Source organism: Ovis aries, chromosome 7, assembly GCF_016772045.2.
Source record: "Ovis aries strain OAR_USU_Benz2616 breed Rambouillet chromosome 7, ARS-UI_Ramb_v3.0, whole genome shotgun sequence".
NCBI classification, from domain to species: domain Eukaryota; kingdom Metazoa; phylum Chordata; class Mammalia; order Artiodactyla; family Bovidae; genus Ovis; species Ovis aries.
The window spans coordinates 85,050,205-85,072,241 of NC_056060.1; the positions used below are offsets into that span (position 1 = coordinate 85,050,205).

At 44.3% G+C, this 22,037-nt stretch overlaps 1 pseudogene; it reads left to right on the forward strand.

Moving 5' to 3' along the window:
* The first annotated feature begins 826 nt into the window (after positions 1-826).
* Positions 827-22,037, forward strand: part of LOC105615770 (heme transporter FLVCR2-like) — a 37,817-nt pseudogene continuing 16,606 nt past the window's right edge.

Here is a 22,037-nt window from a genome sequence, read left to right on the forward strand (position 1 = left end):
GATTTTCCAAAAACTGAGACACGGAATGTGGAGAATCTTAATTTACAGAACACACCTAGGGGCAGCTGGGCTGGTGTTTGAAACCAGGAGGATCTGGCCTCTAATCTCTCCTCAGGGCTGAAATAAATGACTGTTCCAGGCTTTGGCTTGAGGGTTTACCTCCTGGGACGGGCTGCAGACCAGCAGGGGGCAGTCTAGGGCTACCTGGCTGCAGAGCCCACTTAACAGTGTGTGCTGGGCTAGGCAGTTCACTCAACTGACACTGGGTCTTCAGCATCTCAGAACTCCCCTCTCCTCCACTCAGGTCCCCGCGTGGAAGGCCACTGGGAATCCAAAGGAAAGAAGAACCCCCAATCAGCTGCAACTCTGAGTTCCCTAACAAAAGACCAGGTCTGGGGGGAAAGCAAATAGGAGACAAGTTTTCTATAACTCACTTTATCCCAAGAGCACAACCAGCCTGGGAAATCTATAAATTTCTCTTTATATTGAAAGTCTAGCAAAAGGGTTGGGAATTAGGGTGGGGAGTGAGGTGGAGCCAGGCCCCAATGCCTGCCCCAGAGCTATCAGAGTCCTGCAAATTCTTGTGCAAGCAGATAACTGTTTTTTATGGGCTGAACTGGCCAGAAAGCCTTGGTAGGTTGCCAGGACTGGCTCGAGGCATTTTCCACCAGCCGAGGGCCTAGCAGTCAGGGACAGAGGACATAAAGGCCGAGTGGGAGGTAACTGGGAGGGAGCAGGGAGCCCCACTCTAGCTCTTCAGTCAGCTCAGGCCTCCTATTCTGGGACTCTGGGACAGGTGGGTAAGGGCCTGAGGCTTCAGACAACCAGTCAAAGCACTGTCTCTTAAGACTGCTGGAGTCCCTAGCACATGCTCAGGGCTCTGGTAGAGGTTGGAGTCATGGAGGATGAAGATCCCAACCAACAGGAGCATGATGGCACCCCTTCTCAGATGTCCCCACTCGCAGAAGCCCATGGCTACACCCTGTTTAGAGTCTCGGACAGAGAGTTCATGATCAAGGTGAGCAAGCGCCGGCGGTGGTCCTGGTGTTCAGCTGCTACTCCATGTGCAACGCCTTCCAGTGGATCCATGCCACCATCAATAACATCTTCATGAACTTCTACGGGGTCAGTTCCTTTGCCATCGACTGGCTGTCCATGTGCTACATGCTGGTCTACATCCTCTGCTCCTGCCAGTGGCCTGGCTCTCGGAAAAGTTCAGCCTGCGAACCATTGCCCTCACTGGCTCCGCTCTCAACTGCCTGGGGCCTGGGTGAAGCTGGGCAGCCTGCAGCCACATCTCTTCCCAAGTCACCATGCTGGGCCAGGTCATCTGCTCTGTGGCCCAGGTCTTCATCCTGGGTATGCCCTCCCCCATTGCTTCCGTCTGGTTCGAGATGATGAGGTGTCAACAGCCTGCTCCATAGCTGTCCTGGCAATCAGGTGGGTGGAGGAGGTGTTCACTGGGGACTGAGTGTTCATTGTACCGAACAGCCTCACTGTGTGAAAGCTGTGTTTGCTGACTGCAACAGTGTTTGCAACCCTAGGTGAAGTGTGGATGAGTCTGATTAAATGTGGCTGAGTGACTGTGTGAGAAAAGTGGGGAGACAGAAGGATGGGCCTTCCTGTCACCCACGGTATCTCCTCGGCAGGCAGAAAGCCTGCTGTTGCCGTCTTTATGATCTCATTTCAGCTTACTTCACCAGCTTGAGCCTGTGAATTCTGTGCTGCTGTTCTTTCTTGGGGAGCAGTCCCTGCATGTCAGACTATTCTGTGTCTTAGAGTTTGGCAGATGTTTTTGCCCATCCAACCAGCTTTCCTCAAGCGCAGTATCTCCCATATCCCGTGGAAAGCAGTCGGGGCCCTGCTGGCCCCGGTGTTGCTCTCACCTTCCTTATACACAGCTGAGGCCAGGACAATGGGAGCAGAGCTTGGGGCCCACCTCCTTCCCTGGAGGTTAGAGTTGAGTGCAGGGGATGGAGTAGGACTGTTGCTCTGATTTCTAAGACCTACAAACCATGAAAGTCCTGGAAAGCCTTTGTTTTTCCTTCATTCTGAAAGGAGAATCTTAAATTCTTTGCATCTCTGTGAGTTTATGGGCCAGAAAGGTGGGCATGTTATGAACCTGATTTTTAAATTGTGTTGAAATAGACACATTTATAATTTTACCCAGTCATACGTGTACACAATTCAATGGCATTAGTTTCACAAGGTTATATAAGAACTACCAATATACGTACCCAAAACTGTTTTTCTTCATCCCCAACAACTCTGTACCGGTTAAATAACAACCTATCCTTTCCCCTTCTCCTGCCTCTAGTAAGCTCTTCTACTTTCTATGAATTTGTCTGTTCTAGATAATGCATATAACTAAAATCAAGTAATATTTGTCTTTTGAGTCTAGCTTATAAACTCTTTTTTCATGTGCTGATAAAACTCAAAAACTTACTATAATTACTGTTATTTTAAATGTTTGAAATTGTGGGTTATATAAGACTTCTAGGATGAGACTTCTAGGAAGGTAAAGAGGAACTGAATGCCAGTTCTGGTTTCTCCTTCATGCAAAGTGCTCACCAAAGATACAGGCAGGTGGGTGAGTTCAGAGGCTGGCCACTCCAGGAAGGAAACTAACCAGTGCTCCCTCAAGTGGTGCCCATTTACCTCACCTGTGGGTCCAGGACAGACTACAGATGCCTGGGCCCTCACCTGGACTTCCGAATCAGATCCTCAGGGAAGAGGCCAGGCGCCTGTGTTTCCACCTGGCTTCCCAGGCGAGGTTTGTGATCAGACGTGAACTCACCAGGAGAGAGGGGCCACCCTGGGGAGGCGCCCTCCTGCCTGGAGCCGGCTTCCTGTAAGGGCTGGCCTGTCTTTGCTGCTGTAGGTGGGTCCAGTTCCCAGGTGGAGGAGCTGGGATCTCAGTCACTCTCCAGAGTGAGATGGGAGGGTGGGCTTGGGTGGGGCTCATAATTTGATTCACTTGAGGTTCTGAAAATATCCTGGAACCCTGGGGAGTGTGGGGCAGGGTGGTAGAGGCCCTGCAGGCCTGTGAGGTGAAACCACAGCAGAAGCTTCTAATCCTGTTTCTTTGACCTGCAGCTCAGTGCACTGCAGGGGAGGAGGCTCTGGTAGCCTGGCCTGACTTCTGTCTTGGCCATCTTGCCTTGGCAGGCATTCCTGAGGGCCTGACAATTCTATGGAATCAAGTCTACATCTTCAGTTTCCTTGACCTTCCCACCCAGCCTGTCCCTTAGTAGATGTGGACCAGGAAGCTCCACACCCTTGTCCCTCCCACAGATACATGAAACAAACTAGAAAGTGGCTAAAATAGCTTTCTTATAGGAGTTTTTCAAAGTCAGCAACCCAACATATGCCCAACCAGGAAAAAGCCACATTCAAAATAATAGAAAACTTGATGGAGGTTTGCTCACCCTTGCCCTCCTCTCCCCGATCCTGTGTCTTCCAACACCCCATTCCTTTCTGCAAACCTGACACAGCAGAGCACACCAAATTTATGTTTTACCTAATGGTACTTAAAAATATTTTTTTATAGGAGTATAGTTGATTTGCAATGTTGTGTTAGCCCCAGGTGTACAGCAAAGTGAATCCATTATCAATATACATATATCTACCCTTAAAATTATTTTCCAAAATAAGCCATTATAGTATTGAGTAAAGTTTTATACAGTAAGTGTTATGAGTTCAGTTCAGTTCAGTCGCTCAGTCGTATCCGACTCTTTGTGACCCCATGAACCGCAGCACGCCAGGCCTCCCTGTCCATCACCAACTCCCAGAGTTTACCCAAACTCAAGTCCATCAAGTCGGTGATGCCATCCAACCATCTCATCCTCTGTTGTCCCTTCTCCCACCCTCAATCTTTCCCAGCATCAGGGTCTTTTCAAATGAGTCAGCTCTTTGCATCATGTGGCCAAAGTATTGGAGTTTCAGCTTCAACATCAGTCCTTCCAGTGGACACCCAGGAATGATCTCCTTTAAGATGGACTGATTGGATCTTCTTGCAGTCCTAGGGACTCGCTCCAATACCACAGTTCAAAAGCAATTCTTCTGTGCTCAGCTTTCTTTATAATCCAACTCTCACATCCATACATGACTACTGGAAAACCATAGCCTTGACTAGACGGACCTTTGTTGACAAAGTAATGTCTCTGCTTTCTAATATGCTGTCTACATTGGTCATAACGTCCTTCCAAGGAGTAAGCATCTTTCTTTTAATTTCATGGCTGCAATCACCATCTGCAGTGATTTTGGAGCCCCCAAAATAAAGTCAGCCACTGTTTCCCCTCTATTTGCATGATGTGATGGGACCAGATGCCATGATCTTCTTTTCTGAATTGGTTGAGCTTTAAGCCCTCTTTCTCAAGAGGCTTTTTAGTTCTTCTTCACTCTACCACAAGGGTGGTTTCATCTGCATATCTGAGGTTATTAATATTTCTCCCAGTAATCTTAATTCCAGCTTGTGCTTCCTCTAGCCCAGCGTTTCTCATGATGTACTCTACATATTAGTTAAACAAGCAGGGTGACAATATACAGCCTTGACGTACTCCTTTTTCTGTTTGGAACCAGTCTATTGTTCTATGTCCAGTTCTAACTGTTGCTTCCTGACCTGCATACAGGTTTCTCAAGAGGCAAGTCAGGTGGTCTAGTATTCCCATCTCTTAGTGTTATTGTAGGTCCTTATTAGCAATCTATTTTATATATAATGGTATATATATGTTAATCACAATCTCTCAATTTATCCCTCCACACCTTCCTTATGTCCTGGTGATCATAAATTTGTTTTCTACACCTGTAACTCTCTTCTGTTTTGTAAATAAGTTCATTTTTACTCTTTTGTAGATTCCACATATTGTTGTTGTTTAGCCTCTAAGTCATGTCTGACTCTTTGTGACCTCATGGACTTCAGCATGCCAGCCTCTCTGATCTCCATTGTCTCCCAAAGTTTGCTCAAATTCATGTCCTGAGATGGTGATACTATCAAACCATCTCATCCTCTGCCACCGTCTTCTGCTTTTGCCTTCTATCTTTCCCAGCGTCAGGATCTTTTTAATGAGTTGGTTCTTTCCAGTCAGGTGGTCAAAGTATTGGATCTTTGGCTTCAGCATTGTCCTTTCAATGAATATTCAGGACTGATTTCCTTTAGGATTGACTGGTTTAATCTCCTTGCTGTCCAAGGGACTCTTTAAGAGTTTTCTTCAACACCACAATTTGAAACACAATTCTTTGTGCTCAGCCTTCTTTCTGGTCCAAATCTCACATCTGTACATGACTACTGTAAAAACACAGTTTGAAAATATGGATCTTTGTTGGTAAAATGATGTCTCTGCTTTTAATACACCATCTAGGTTTGTCAGAGCTTTTTTTTTCAAGGAGCAAGCATCTTTAATTTCATGGCTGCAATCAGAGTATGCAGTGGTTTTGGAGCCCAAGAAAAAGAAAATCTGTCACTGCTTCTACTTTTTTCCTTCTGTTTGTCATGAATTGATGAGACCAGATGAAATGATCTTAGGGTTTTTTTAAATTTATTTATTTTAATTGGAGGCTAATTACTTTACAATATTGTATTGGTTCTGCCACACATCAACATGAATTTGCCATGGCGTACACAATGTTCCCATCCTGAACCCCTCCCACCTCCCTCCCCATAACATCCCTCCAGGGCATCCAGCCCCAAGGATCCTGTATCGAACCTGGACTGGCAATTCGTTTTTATATGATATTATACATGTTTCCATGCCATTCCCCAAATCATCCCACCCTCTCCCTCTCCACAGAGTCCAAAGACTGTTCTATACATCTGTGTCTCTTTGCTGTCTCACATACAGGGTTATTGTTACCATCATTCTAAATTCCATATACGCTTAGTATACTATATTGGTGTTTTTCTTTCTAGCTTACTTCACTCTGTATAATCGGCTCCAGTTTCATCCACCTCATTAGAACTGATTCAGATGTATTCTTTTTAATGGCTGAGTAATACTCCATTGTGTATATATACCACAGCTTTCTTATCCATTCATCTGCTGATGGACATCTAGGTTGCTTCCATGTGCTGGCTATTATAAACAATGCTGCGATGAACATTGGGGTACATGTGTTCTTTCAATTCTCATTTCCTCAGTGTGTATGCCCAGCAGTGGGATTGCTGGGTCATAAGGCAGTTCTATTTCTAGTTTTTAAGGAATCTCCACACTGTTCTCAAACGTGGCTGTACTAGTTTGCATTCCCACCAACAGTGTAAGAGGGTTCCCTTTACTCCACACCCTCTCCAGCATTTATTGCTTGTAGACTTTTGGATCGCAGGCATTCTGACTGGTATGAATTGGTACCTCATTGTGGTTTTGATTTGTATTTCTCTGATAACGAGTGATGTTGAGCATCTTTTCATGTGTTTGTTAGCCATCTGTGTGTCTTCTTTGGAGAAATGTCTATTTAGTTCTTTGGCCCATTTTTTGAGTTTTTTTTTTCTGGAATTGAGCTGGGAGTTGCTTGTATATTTTGAGATTAGTTGTTTGTCAGTTGCTTCATTTGCTATTATTTTCTCTCATTTAGAAGGCTGTCTTTTCACCTTGCTTATAGTTTCCTTTGTTGTGCAGAAGCTTTTAATTTTAATTAGGTCCCATTTGTTTATTTTTGCTTTTATTTCCATTCTGGGAGGTGGGTCATAGAGGATCCTGCTGTGAGGTATGTTGGAGAGTGTTTTGCCTATATTCTCCTCTAGGAGTTTTATAGTTTCTGGTCTTACGTTTAGATCTTTAATCCATTTTGAGTTTATTTTTGTGTATGGTGTTAGAAAGTGTTCTAGTTTCATTCTTTTACAAGTGGTTGACCAGTTTTCCCAGCACCACTTGTTAAAGAAATTGTCTTTTCTCCATTGTATATTCTTGCCTCCTTTGTCAAAGACAGGGTGTCCATAGGTGCATGGATTTATCTCTGGGCTTTCTATTTTGTTCCATTGATCTATATTTCTGTCTTTGTGCCAGTACCATACTGTCTTGATGACTTTGCTTTGTAGTAGAGCCTGAAGTCAGGCAGGTTGATTCCTCCAGTTCCATTCTTCTTTCTCAAGATTGCTTTGGCTATTCGAGGTTTTTGTATTTCCATACAAATTTTGAAATTATTTGTTTTAGCTCTGTGAAAAATACCGTTGGTAGCTTGATAGGGATTGCATTGAATCTGTAGATTGCTTTGGGTAGTATACTCATTTTCACTATACTGATTCTTCTGATCCATGAGCATGGTATATTTCTCCATCTATTAGTGTCCTCTTTGATTTCTTTCACCAGCGTTTTATAGTTTTCTATATATAGGTCTTTAGTTTCTTTAGGTAGATATATTCCTAGTATTTTATTTTTTGTTGCAATGGTGAATGAAATTGTTTCCTTAATTTCTCTTTCTATTTTCTCATTATTGGTGTATAGGAATGCAAGGGATTTCTGTGTGTTGATTTTATATCCTGCAACTTTACTATATTCATTGATTAGCTCTAGTAATTTTCTGGTGGAGTCTTTAGGGTTTTTATGTAGAGGATCATGTCATCTGCAAACAGTGAGAGTTTTACTTCTTCTTTTCCAATTTGGATTCCTTTTATTTTTTCTGCTCTGATTGCTATGGCCAAAACTTTCAAAACTATGTTGAATAGTAGTGGTGAAAGTGGGCATCTTAGTTTTTGAATGTTGAGTATCAAGCCAGCTTTTTCATTCTCACTTTCACCATCATAAAGAGATTTTTAGTAGTTCCTCTTCACTTTCTGCCATTAGAATGGCATCATCTGCATATCTGAGGTTGTTGCTATTTCTCCCAGCATTCTTGATTCCAGCTTGTGATTCATCCAACTCAGCATTTCACATGATGAAATCTGCATATGGGTTTCCCAGGTGACTCAGTAGTAAAGAATCTGCCTGCAATGCAGGAGACATGGGTTCGATCCATGGGATGTAAAGTTCCCTGGAGAAGGAAATGGCAACCCACTCCAGTATTCTTGCCTGGAGAATCCCATGGAGAGAAGAGACTGACAGGCTACAGTCCAGGGTGTTGCAAAGAGTTGGACAAGACTTAGCAACTAAACAACAGCAACTCTGCATATAAGTTAAATAAGCAGGGATACTCCTTTGTCATACTACTTTCCCAATTTTGAGCCAGTCAGTTGTTCTCTGTAATGACCTAACTGTTGGATTCTTGACCCAGATACAGAATTCTCAGGAGACAGGTAAAGTGGTCTGGTACTCCTATCTGTTTAAGAATTTTCCACAGTTTGTTGCAATCCACACAGTCAAAGGTTTTCATATAGTCAATGAAGCAAAAGAAGATTTTTTTCTGAAACTCCCATGTTTTCTGCCTGATCCAATGAATGTTGACAATGTGATGTCTGAATCCTCTGCCTCTTCGAAACCAGCTTGTACATCTGGAAGTTCTTGGTTCTTGTACTGCTGAGCCTAGCTTGAAGGATTTTGAGCATTCCACATTTAAGAGATATCATAATGATATTTGTTTTTCTCTGTCTAACTTATTTCACTCAGTATGAGAATCTCTAGGTCCATCAGTGTTGCTGCAAATGGCATGATTTCATTCTACCTTAGAGATGGGAGTATAGGAACATTGTTCAGTAGTTTGCAGCTAGAGAAGGGCCAGCTTGCATTGAGAACTCCAACTGTAATTTTTCAATAGGATTGATACTGAGGGCTGTCATAAATGTATGTGAGTTGAATTGTGAAGCAAAAGAAACATCTCTGTGGTGTCTTAAGAGGGAAAACAATCCCTGTTGGTGTTCTAAGAAAGAACGAAAGTTGGGGATTATGATTCTTATTAGGAGTGTGTTAAGTGTGTACTGTCACCTCTTGGACACTTATACTACTCTTGATTCTCTCTGTCTTCTATAGCTTGGAAATGCCCTTGGGTTCTTGGTCCCTGCTGTCTCAGTACCCAACATCTACAACCCTGATGAGCTTGCCTACCACATCAGCATCATGTTCTACATAACAGCAGATGTGGCCACCCTGCTTTTCATCCTTGTCATCATCGGTAAGGTCATTAGCAGATTTAAGGGGTCGGTGGGGACGGAGGGGGTCCTGCTGACTTGGGTGAGGACCTCCTTATGAACATGACCTAGAACACCATTCTAGGTATCATGTATTCTATAAAATGTATCTACAGAAACTGGAGGCTGGGCTTCTAATGGTCTTCAAGCCTTATAGCCCGAGTAGTTGCTGCTCATACAGTGCTAGCCGGCCCTGTGTACTCTGTTAGCTGCTCAGTAAAGTTTAGCTGTAACTCACCAGTTTCCTAGTGTGACCTCATCAGAATTAATGGGCAGCCTGCTGATTTCCTTGGTGAAACCCTGTGAGCATTTATGATGTCACAGGTCCTATGCTGAGTGTGCCTGATCTCACTGACTCTTCAAGTGCCCTATGGAGGGGGTACCACTATCAGTTCACTTAACTAAGAGGAAACTGATACCTGAGGAGAGTGATCTCTATTCAAGATCAGATAGTAAGTGGCAGAGATTGGATTCAAGCCTAAATTGTTTAACTCCATACCCTAAAGTTCTGGAACAAAACAGAATTGACCTACAAACACTAGTCCTCTCATACATTCACCTGAAAATACCTGGGGACCACATTTTTAAAATACTTTTAAAAATGTATATAAGATAGGCTTATTATGGAAAAATCTAGAAAATACAAAAAGCATAAAGAAAAGGATCACCATTGTACCAGCTAATCCCAACCAGAAACCTCAAATAACTACTATTAATTTTATGTGAATATATATCTAAACATTGAGATATTTGGTTAATATGATTTATATCCTCTTTATCATCTGAGTGATATCGCACAGGCTGTGATAAATTCAGAAAGAGTGCAGTGAGTCATTTGTCTTTAAAGATTAACCAGCTGTCTCTTAATATCTGAAAATTCCACCACACACAAAGTTTTCCTTCCTTCCCACCGGCCTCACCTCCAGAGTCAAACAGTTTTATGATCAGGGACCTCATCCAGCTGTTCTCACTGTCATTCCCTCCCGGGTCCAAGCTGAGGAGGGGCTGCCTGATGGCTTTTCAAAGCTCACAGGATCTCTTGGATGGAGTTCCTTGTTGTTCCTGGAAAGGTAGGAAGCTGTGAAGCTGTGGCTGAGAACAATGTCAGCCAGAACTGAAGTTTCAAACTGTAATGTACTAGTTGTAAATCCTTGTGTTTGTAGCAAATGAGGGCCTTTGCAGTTGAGATCTGAAGGTAGGACATTTCTACAGTGTGACATTTTACTATTAATCACACAGAGTAGTTGAGTAAAAAGAACTGAAAATCTTATCTGAATTGTGGTTTGCAGTTGGCAAGTCCCTGAGCAAACCCTGCCATTACAGATATTAAAAACAAAACACTTCTTTCCTTGATTTCTTTCCACTAGTAGAAAACGTGGGACCAATTTGTTAGCTCAGCTGGTCAAGAATCTGCCTGCAATGCAGGAAACCCTGGTTCAATTCCTGGGCTGGGAAGATCCCCTGGAGAAGGGATAGGCTACCCACTCCAGTATTTTTGCCTGGAGAATCCCCATGGACAGAGAAGCCTGGTGGGCTGTAGTCCAGGGGACTGCAAAGAGTCAGACATGACTAAGCACAGCACATACACAAAATAGAAAGGGAGGTGAACAGGCCAGATAATGGATGAGAGGTTCCCAAAGGTGGTAAGTTGTTCGAGACTATTTCCAGAGAAGGAAGAAGCAGGGCCCTGTAGTCTGGGCTGGAGGGTTGTTTGAGCGGGGAATCATTTGATCTTCAAGAGATTAAACCTCATTTTCAGACCTTCCTCTAAATGGAGACAGTCTCCTGACCTTTCACAAGTGTTCTTATGGAGTCTGGGGGTAAAGATGGTGCCTCACCAATTTAAGCAGACAGCTGGTTAAACTGATCTGGCCCCAGAGAACTGAACAGCAGTCAGTGCAGTGAAATGGACTGTACCAGCTGTACTGAAACTAGAACATAAGGAGAATGGTTCCCCACTGTCCCTCCCCGGTCCTTCCTATCAGAGCCCCAGTCCTGCAGGAGTGTGTCTTAATCCTCTGGTTTCTCAGGAGGCAGATGTCTGATTCACACTCTGAGAAACTAGGGAGGGACTCAAGGTCTCTGCAATAGGAGCAGCCCCTATTCCCTTACTCAGGGAGTGTTTATTGGCAGCAGGTGCCAGGCTCTGTGCTCAGCATGGGCAGCCCAGCCCTTTCCCGGGAGGTACTCTGGGGCTGAGTCCTCATCCGGGCCCACTAATCCCAGAGCCTCAGCTCTCACTTCCTTTCTGTCCAGTGGTTACTATGGGATTTTTCAGTGCTCTGCCCTTTGGTATTGCCATTTATTACAGGACTCCTTTATCCTTGAGCACTGCCTGGAAAGTCCAATGATCGCAGCTGTCCAAAGGTCATTAAGAAAAAGTAATCAAAGGACCAGCCCTTCAGCCACAGGCAGTGAGATGCAGCTTCAAGAGAGAGACTCTAGAGGATTTAATCAAAGAATTAATATTTCCTTTTGAAGTCTGAGCCCTTCTCAGATGAGGGAGTCAGGGCTTATCCATGTGGCAGCTCTGCAGGAGTAGGACCAGAGGACTTGCAATGATCTCTGTTTCTTTCCTTTCAGTGTTCAAAGAGAAGCCTAAACATCCCCCAGCAGGGCCCAGTGCCTGAGTTATACCTTGGCGTCTACTGATGCTTCGTACTTAAGTTCCATCATCCAACTCTTCAAAAACTTCAGCTTTGTGCTGCTAGTCATCACCTATGGTATGATGCACATGTGTCCAGGGTGTACTGGAGCTGAGCATGTGAGACAAGAGACCTGAGGTTTCTGTGTATCTTACTGTTTCCAGATCCCGAATGTATATGTAAAGTCATCATTTAGGGTTAAGCAGAAGAGCCAGCTGTGCCACAGAGTCTTCCCTGTTCCTTTAAGTTTACCTAGGAAACCATTCCTTCCCCTGTCAAGTCACCTGGCAACATGCCTACTGACCCACCAAGTCTTATCCCAGTATGTCTGCTGTGAAGCAGTATTAGGTGACCGTTTATTGTGCTGTCCTTAGTACATCTTTGGAGAAGGAAATGGCAATCCACTCCAGTACTCTTGCCTGGAAAATTCCATGGATGGAGGAGCCTGGTGGGCTATACAGTCCATGGGGTCACAAAGAATCAGACAGGAAAAGTCATTTCCAGGCCTGTTTCCACAAACTAGGAACTCCCTGAGAGCAGGGATTTATGTTTATTTACCTATACATTTCCTCAGCAGTAGAGAAATCATAGCCTGAGTAGGTACTCCAACCTGACAGTTGTTAAATGGGTGACTGAATGAAGGTATGGAAGGATGTTTACATGAGTCTTACTATGTGAATCATTCCCCAACCAATCCTTCATCTGCTAACCTCCTTTTTTCACCTGAATGGAAATTAACATCAGGTATGGTAAGAAGCAGATGTGTCCCGGTGTGTACTTCAGCTAGAAATGAAAGAGGAGACCTGATGTATCTGGATTTGGGGCATTTTACAATAAAAATTATTTTCCTGAAATTCAAGTCTAACTGGGTATACTGCATTGTTGTTTTTACGTTTTTGTTTATTTGTTTGGCCACCCAGCATGTGGGATTTTAGTTCTCTGCCCAGGGATCAAACCCACATCCCTCTTACATTGGAAGGCAGATTTTAACCACTGGATCACCAGGGAAGTCCCCGTTGGGAGTTTTTAAGTCACTGTTTTAATTTCAGTACTTGCAATTGGTCTGTTCATATTTTCTACTTCTTCCTGGTGCAGTTTTAGAAGGTTGTGTCTTTCTAAGTGCCAGGGTCTAGAGAGAGATAAGGAAAGAATGTTGTAGATAAGAAAATAGAGGAGAGAAAGAGGCTGATATTCCTTGGTTTACATAGAAAGCCAATAAACCTCTGAGACAAGGAGTTTGCCTGTTCGTGGAGGCCACAGGTGCCCTCCGGTCTCCTGAGGGAGTGAAGATACAGAACGCCTTCCAGTTCAGGTCTTAGAAACCCAGGCAGATAAGTGAATGCAGGGAGTCTCCATGCTCTAAGGATCAGCCTGAAAAGAAAGTTTGAGAGAGAAAGAAAGATAGAAAAAGAAAAACATGGGGTGACCAAGCTTCTTTGGTGAGTGAGGCCCAATTACTTTATTTTTCAAAAGGTACTTTTATACCTTGCCTTATACATAGAGGGAAATGAGAGATGCAAGGTCATACAGAGTCAGCCCAAACATTCTAGCAGTTTTGCCCTTATCAAGACCAGGATTTTTTCTGCATACCTTTCCCACAAATGATGTTGTGTACATTATCTTCTGGCCCTGAAGCCTGTGAACGTTTTATGACCTCTTTTGATAAAGTCTGCTCAACCAGAAAACTGATTTTCCCTCAAAATGGTTTTTCTTTATATTTTTAATCTATGTCAGCCTCAGAAAATGCTAAACAGAGTTACATTTTTCACAGAGTAAAGGTGCAGTGAGTTACAAGAAAGAACCAATTAGCTCAAAGATCTGATGTGGTTAAATTCAAGGCTACACTTTTTTTTACATTCCAACTATGTTAACTAATGCACTCCCAGGTGTACAGTGGATAAGAGATATGGGAACTTAGCAACAAGCATTGGCTCAACAGTGAAATCTTACACCAGCACTACTCTAATAACTTTTAACTCTTTGAAAGGCTCTATGTTTTAGGCTTCCCATGCCTCTCACAGTTGGGAGGCTGCGAATAACCACATGCGTAGCTGCAAGAGTCTGGATAGACCTGCCAAGCAAGCTAGAATGCTAACAGAGGGGTTTGATTTGAGACACTCCTTTTAAATGCAGGAGACTGTAAACTGGAAGTTAACTTTTTCCAGAGAAAGGTGGTCGGGGATAGCCCTGTTAATGTCAGAAGAGTGAGTGAAAAGTATAATGCAGTAAGACAGGCAGATTCTGGTCTTTTGGGGTAGATGCTTGAGAAAGTCCAAGGAGGACCCTGAGGCCTGATTCCACCTTTGCATGTCAGGCCCCTTCCTCATGACTTTGCCACGGGTGGGGTTCCCATGCTGGCTCCCAGCACTAAGAATTTGTCCATTTCTTCAATGTTGTCCATTTATTGGCATATAGTTTTTATAGTAGCCTCCTTATGAAACTTTGTATTTATGGTGTCAGTTATAACTTCTTTATTTTTAATTTATGATTTTGTGTTCTTTCCTTTTTTGTGATGAATCTAGCTAAAGGTTTATCAATATTGCTTATCTTTTCAAAGAACCAGCTTATAAGTCCCTACTATTATTGTGTTACTGTTGATCTCTCCTTGTATGGCTGTTAGCATTTGCCTTATATATTTGGGTGCTTCTATGTTGAGTGTGTATATATATATATATATATATATATATATATATATATATATATATATATACATATACACACACACATATGTATAATTTTTATATATCCCTTGATCATTATGTAGTGTCCTTCTTTGTATCTTATAATATTCTTTATTTTAAAGTCTATTTTGTCTGATATGAGTATTGCTCTAGCTTTCTTGATTTCCATTTGCATGGAATATTTTTATTTCATTCTGTCCCTTTCGGTCTCTGTGTGTTCCTAGATCTGAAGTGGGTTTCTTATAGACAGTATATATGGGTCTTATTTTTGTATCCATTCAGTCAGTCTATGTCTTTGGTTGGAGCACTTAATCTATTTACATTTAAGGTAATTAATGATGTGAATGTTCTTATTGCCATTTTGTAAATTGTTTAGGATTTGCTTTGAAAGCCTTTTTCTTCCCTTCCTTTATTTCTCTCTTGTGATTGGGTGTCTATCTATAGTGATATGTTTGGGTTGCTGTTTTGTTCTGTATCTATTATAGGTTTTGGTTTGTGGTTTTCATAGCTTTTGATATAGCTACATATATACAAGGTTGTTTTAAGTTGCTGATCTTCTGATTTCAAGTGCATTTCCAATATCCTGCATTTGTTCGCTCCTCATGATTGCTGGTTTTGATATCATGTGTGTGTGGATTATTTCCACCTTTATGTTAGTCTTTCGTACTGTTCGTGGGGTTCTCAAGGCAAGAATACTGAAGTGGTTTGCCATTCCCTTCTCCAGTGGACCGCATTCTGTCAAATAGCTGTGAAAAGAAGAGAGGTGAAAACAAAGGAGAAAAGGAAAGATATAAGCATCATCCTTATGGCAGAAAGTGAAGAGGAGCTAAAAAGCCTCTTGATGAAAGTGAAAGAAGAGCGTGAAAAAGTTGGCTTAAAGCTCAACATTCAGAAAACGAAGATCATGGCATCCGGTCCCATCACTTCATGGGAATAGACGGGAAACAGTGAAAACAGTGTCAGACTTTATTTTGGGGGCTCCAAAATCACCGCAGATGGTGACTTCAGCCATGAAATTAAAAGACACATACTCCTTGGAAGAAAAGTTATGACCAACCTAGATAGCATATTCAAAAGCAGGGACATTACTTTGCCGACTAAGGTCCGTCTAGTCAAGGCCATGGTTTTTCCTGAGGTCATGTATGGATGTGAGTGTTGGACTGTCAAGAAGGCTGAGCACCAAAGAATTGATGCTTTGAACTGTGGTGTTGGAGAAGACTCTTGAGAGTCCCTTGGACTGCAAAGAGATCCAACCAGTCCATTCTGAAGGAGACCAACCCTGGGATTTCTTTGGAGGGAATGATGCTGAAGCTGAAACTCCAGTACTTTGGCCATCTCATGGGAAGAGTTGACTCATTGGGAAAGACTCTGATGCTGGGAGGGATTGGGGGGAGGAGAAAGTATGACAGAGGATGAGATGGCTGGATGGCATCACGGACTTGATGGACGTGAGTCTGAGTGAACTCCGGGAGATGGTGATGAACAGGAGGCCTGGCATGCTGCATTCATGGGGTCGCAAAGAGTCGGACACGACTGAGCGACTGAACTGAAATAAACTGAACTGAACTGAAGGCAGAGTTCCAAAGAATAGCAAGGAGAGATAAGAAAGCCTTCTTCAGTGATCAATGCGAAGAAATAGAGGACAAGAACAGAGTGGGAAAGACTAGAGATCTCTTCAAGAAAATTAGAGATACCAGGGGAACGTTTCATGCAAAGATGGCTCGATAAAGGACAGAAATAGTATGGACCTAACAGAAGCAGAAGATATTAAGAAGAGGTGGCAAGAATACACAGAAGAACTGTACAAAAGATCTTCATGACCCAGATAATCACGATGGTGTGATCACTAATCTAGAGCCAGACATCCTGGAATGTGAAGTCAAGTGGGCCTTAGAAAGCATCACTATGAACAAAGCAAGTGAAGGTGATGGAATTCCAGTTGAGCTGTTTCAAATCCTGAAAGATGATGCTGTGAAAGTGCTGCACTCAATATGCCAGCAAATTTGGAAAACTCAGCAGTGGCCACAGGACTGGAAAAGGTCAGTTTTCATTCCAATCCCAAAGAAAGGCAATGCCAAAGAATGCTCAAACTATCGCACAATTGCACTCATCTCACATGCTAGTAAAGTAATGCTCAAAATTCTCCAAGCCAGGCTTCAGCAATACATGAACCGTGAACTTCCTGATGTTCAAGCTGGTTATAGAAAAGGCAGAGAACCAGAGATCAAATTGCCAACATCTGCTGGATCATCGAAAAAGCAAGAGAGTTCCAGAAAACATCTATTTCTGCTTGATTGACTATGCCAAAGCCTTTGACTGTGTGGATCACAATAAACTGTGGAAAATTCTGAAAGAGATGGGAATACAGACCACCTAACATGCCTCTTGAGAAACCTATATGTGGGTCAGGAAGCAACAGTTAGAACTGGACATGGAACAACAGACTGGTTTCAAATAGGAAAAGGAGTGTCAAGGCTGTATATTGTCACCCTGCTTATTTAACTTCTATGCAGAGTACATCATGAGAAACGCTGGGCTGGAAGAAACACAAGCTGGAATCAAGATTGCCAGGAGAAATATCAATCACCTCAGATATGCAGATGACACCACCCTTATGACAGAAAGAGAAGAGGAACTAAAAGCCTCTTGATGAAAGTGAAAAGAGAGTGAAAAGTTGGCTTAAAGCTCAACATTCAGAAAATGAAGATCATGGCATCTGGTCCCATCACTTCATGGGAAATAGATGGGGAAACAGTGGAAACAGTGTCAGACTCTATTTGTTTGGGCTCCAAAATCACTGCAGATGGTGACTGCAGCCATGAAATTAAAAGACACTTACTCCTTGGAAGAAAAGTTATGACTAACCTAGATAGTATATTCAAAAGCAGAGACATTACTTTGCTGACTAAGGTCCGTCTTGGTTTTTCCTATGGTCATGTATGGATGGAGAGTTGGACTGTGAAGAAGGCTGAGTACCGAAGAATTGATGCTTTTGAACTGTGGTGTTGAGAAGACTCTTGAGAGTCCCTTGGACTGCAAGGAGATCCAACCAGTCCATTCTGAAGGAGATCAGCCCTGGGATTTCTTTGGAAGCAATGATGCTAAAGCTGAAACTCCAGTACTTTGGCCACCCCATGCAAAGAGTTGACTCATTGGAAAAGACTCTGATTCTGGGAGGGATTGGGGGCAGGAGGAGAAGGGGACGACGAGGATGAGATGGCTAGATGGAATCACTGACTCGATGGATGTGAGTCTGAGTGAACTCCGGCAGTTGGTGATGGACAGGGAGGCCCGGCGTGCTGCAATTCATGGGGTCGCAAAGAGTCGGACACGACTGAGTGACTGAACTGAACTGAACTGATGTTAGTCTTTACTAGCGAGCTTCCCATTTGCAGTTTTCTTGATTCTAGTTGCCTTTCTTTTTTCCTGCCTAGAGAATTCCTTTAGGATGTGTTATAACACTGGCTTGGTGGTGCTGAATTCTTTTAGCTTTTGCTTGTCTGTAAAGCTTGATTTCTCTGTCAAATCCGAATGACCTGTCTAGGTAGAGTATTCTTAGTTGTAGGTTATTTGTTTTCATTACTTCAAATATATCATGCCATTCCCTTCTGGCCAGCAAAGTTTCTGCTGAAAATCAGCTGATAACCTTATGGGAAAGATTGAGGGCAGGTGCCGGAGCCAGTGTGAGGAATCCCGCCTGTGACAAGGTCATGAGGAAGGAAGCTGACATACGCAAGGCGTGCTCAGACTTCAGGGACCCTCTGGAAATTCCTAGCATGTACCCCAACAAAAATCTGCCGGCTTTTGTGCTCTGCTTTCTACTCTTCTGACATTTTCTGGAAAAGTCAATTCAGGGCTTTAGTCTTCTGCATTTGAAAGAGTGTTTCAATCCAAAACCCTCTGATGGCTTTCTAGCCTGCCTGCAGGACTCGTACAGCTGCGCGTGTGATTGAGGCCTCCTGACCGCAGGAGGCACAGGAAGCTTAAAACATCCTAGGAATGTAGGAGCTTGAGGAGTCAAAATCTTTTAGGACTGATTAAAGGTTTCATTTGTTGAGTCAATATTTGCCAAATTTTCACATCCTTTAGTTGTAGATATAGTTAGAAAAACAAGTAGTAGACCTTGTGTTAGCAACATTAGATCTTTGAGTTAAGTACCCTCTTTGTTGTGTCCCACTGAACCTTTGTTCTATTGAGATGTAACTTTAATGTTAATGCTTTAAGGAGATGTAGATTAAAGAAAACACTTCAGGGAAACAAGATTAACATTCATTAAGGAAGAGAGCCAAAAGTGTTAACAAGCCTCTTGGCCAGAAGATAATGTAAATCACCTGAGACCTTTGTATACCAAATGATGTATAGAAAGAGCCTGAGCTGCGAACGCTACATAATCTTGTGTTACCCATTGATCTCTGTGTTTTATCAAAAGTATAAAAGGCCTTCTGAACAATAAAGGATGGGGCCAGCTCTGGGGCCAGCTTCTGGGGCCGGGGCCAGGGGCCAGCTTCTGGGGCCGGGGCCAGCTCCGGGGCCAGCTTCTGGGGCCGGGGGCCAGCTTCGGACCAGCTTCTCTAACTAGTCCCGGCCTGGTTTCTGGCACCTGGCTCCTCTCTCTCTCTTCTTCTCTCTTCCCTCTCTGCTCTTTACTTTAATTTCGGGTTGAATTTCCACCTGAGCGCGGAGGCTCACCAGGTCTACTTACTTGCCCTGCTGTTAAGATCCGCGAGAAAGGGAGCTAAGGCGAGGCACCCTTAGATATTCAAGCGGGCGCCGTGGCCCAACGTAGATGGTGCAAATTCCTTGTCTGGAATTTTATTGGCCTTCCGCGTAAACCAAGCTATTCAGCCCTCTTCCTCCACTTAATCTTCTTACTACACTATAAATTTAATCTAATCTTACTTTAATAAATAAACAAGTCTTTCCACGCCGACGTCCACCCTTCGAATTTCTGGATCCACTGGGCTGGACCCCGGCAGGCAGGAGAAGGGGCAACAGAGGATGAGAGGTTAGATGGCATCACAAACTCAATGGACATGAGTCTGAGCAAACTCCAGGAGACAGTGTAGGACAGGGAAGCCTGGCATGCTGTAGTCCATGGGGTCACAAAGAGCTGGATATGACTTAGCAACTGAACAATGACAAGCTTATGGGAGTTCCATTGTATGTTATTTGTTGCTTCTGCTTTGTTGCTTTTAATAGTTTTTCTTTGTCTTTAATTTTTGTCAGTTTGATTAATACGTGTCTCTGCATGTTCTCCTTGGATTTACCTTGTATGGGACTCTCTGCTTCCTGGACTTGAGTGTTTACTTTCTCATATTAGGAAACTTTTTGACTGTAATCTCTTCAAATATTTTTTAGGCCCTCTCTTCTCCTTTGGACCCCTATAATGCAAGTGTTGGAATGTTTGGTGTTGTCCCAGAAGTCTCTGAGACTGCCCTCATTTCTTTTCATTCTTTTTCTTTATTCTGTCCCACAACAGTGACTTCCATCGTTCAGTCTCGCACCTCATTTATTTGCTCCTCTGCCTCAGTTATTCTATCGATCCCTCCTAGTGTAATTTTTTTTATAGCAGTTACAGTACTGTTCACCTCTGTTTGTTCTTTATATTTCCTAGCTCTTTGTTGAGCATCTCTTGTAACTTCTCAGTCTGTGCCTTCATTCTTTTTCCAAGTTTGGCATTTTTGCAAGAGGAGGTGAGCTCAAGTCCTTCTCCTCTGCCCTCTCTTTTGGAATCGAGAGGCTGCTTTTAGTTTAGATGCTTGCTGTCTCTTCCTCAATGTGTGCTGCTGTTATCCCGTGATATGGGGTGTGCAGTTACAGCAGGCCTTGCGTGCCCCAGGACAGTGAGCACAGGGCCTGGCGCCTAATTGTGGGTCTCCTGGTGGCAATCTGTGCCTGCCCCTGGAGCCCACCAGGACAGTGGTGACTTGTGCTGTCCTTGGACCTCCTGTAAGTCATGCCCTGTTTCCTGGGCATGCTCACAGGGAAAGAAGCTTTATTGTGGTCCTGCCCTCTCCTCATGTGCGCCCAATAATGGCACCTTGCCTCTCTGGCAGGCCCAAGCATCTTCTAAGTATACTCTCTGTTGCCTCAGTCACCTATTCAGGCTATTTTCACGCAGCCAACCCTGGTCCTTTCCCAGGTCTGACCTCTGAAGCCTGAGCTTCATCATCCAGTCCCTGCCTGGACTGATGGAGGAGTATCTCAGGCTGGGAGGTGCCAGGAGACAGTGCTGGCCTTCTGTGCGGGTCATTCTCCTTTTGCCTTTGACAAACCAGTTGCTGTGCCCTCCTCCTGGGCTCAGAAGCTCTTCCTCCATCCAGTCTTATCCCCTTCCTGGTGAGGAGGCTTCCCAGGTGCAGGAACCTTCCCTCCTTCGCAGCTCCCTCCTGGGGCAGAGGCCCCACCCTGATTCCTTCTTTGTGGAGGTTTTCTTCGTCTTTATGGAAGTCTGGGGCTTCTGTCAGTGTTCAGCAGCTGTTCTGTGTGATTTGTTCCCTTGCAGGTGTGTTTCTGATGTTTTAGTGGGAGAAGATGAGCTCCACGTCCCACTCCTCTACCAGCTTGGTCCCCTCCTGGGCCATTTCTCACCCCTGTTGGGAAGCCCTTCATTGTCTTTCTCTGAGCACAGCGACTCTCTCCACTGGCCTGTCCTTTATGGGGATCCTGGTAACTATGCCTGTGCATGAGTTACAAACAATAGTGGCTTCTGGGAGGGGTTGAGGCAGGGTGGGGCCTTACCCAAGTTTCCTGCACTGAGCCATCAGCTTGGGGGCGAAAGAGAATGGCTTCTGAGTGGCTCTGTGGCCTGGGGTCCTGTCGACTCAACTCCAGTGAAGAGGTGCCCGAGGCTGCTGTCCCTAGGCACCGTGTCCTGTCTTATGTCCTTCTAAGTGGACCTAATGCCAGGTGTGCCAGTGGCAGTCATGCGAGCCTCAAAATTAGCTGAAATTAAAAAGACCCCTGGTGAGTCTTCCAGACTGACCTCTGTATAATTGTTTTTCAAATCTGAGTGTACCTTTCACATCTATAAAATTGGAAGAGAATATGACCTACTTTCTGGGTTGTTATTAGGAATGTAAGTTGTTTAGAAAAGTTTCTCGTATATAAGGACGTGCCACTGCCCTCACCACCAGCATCAAGACCACGGCCACCAGTATCACCACCACTATCAGCGCCATCACCCCACCACCACCATCACCATCACCATCACCATCACCACCACCACCACCACCACCACCACCATCCCCCCCACCCCACCCCCACACAACCACCACCACCACCACCACACCCACCCACCACCACCACCACCCCCACCACCACCACCACCACCACCACCATCACCCCCACCACCACCCCCACCACCACCACCACCACCACCACCACCACCCCCACCCCCACCACCCCCACCACCACCACCACCATCACCCCCATCACCACCCCCACCCTCTATCACCACCACCCCCACCCCCAGCATCACCACCACCCCACCACCATCACCACCACCCCCACCATCACCATCACCACCACCACCATCACCACCATCACCCCCACAATCACCACACCCAGTGCCATCACCACCACTATGACCATTACTGCCACCACCCCACCCCCAGCATCACCACCACCCCCACCACCATCACCACCACTCCTACCATC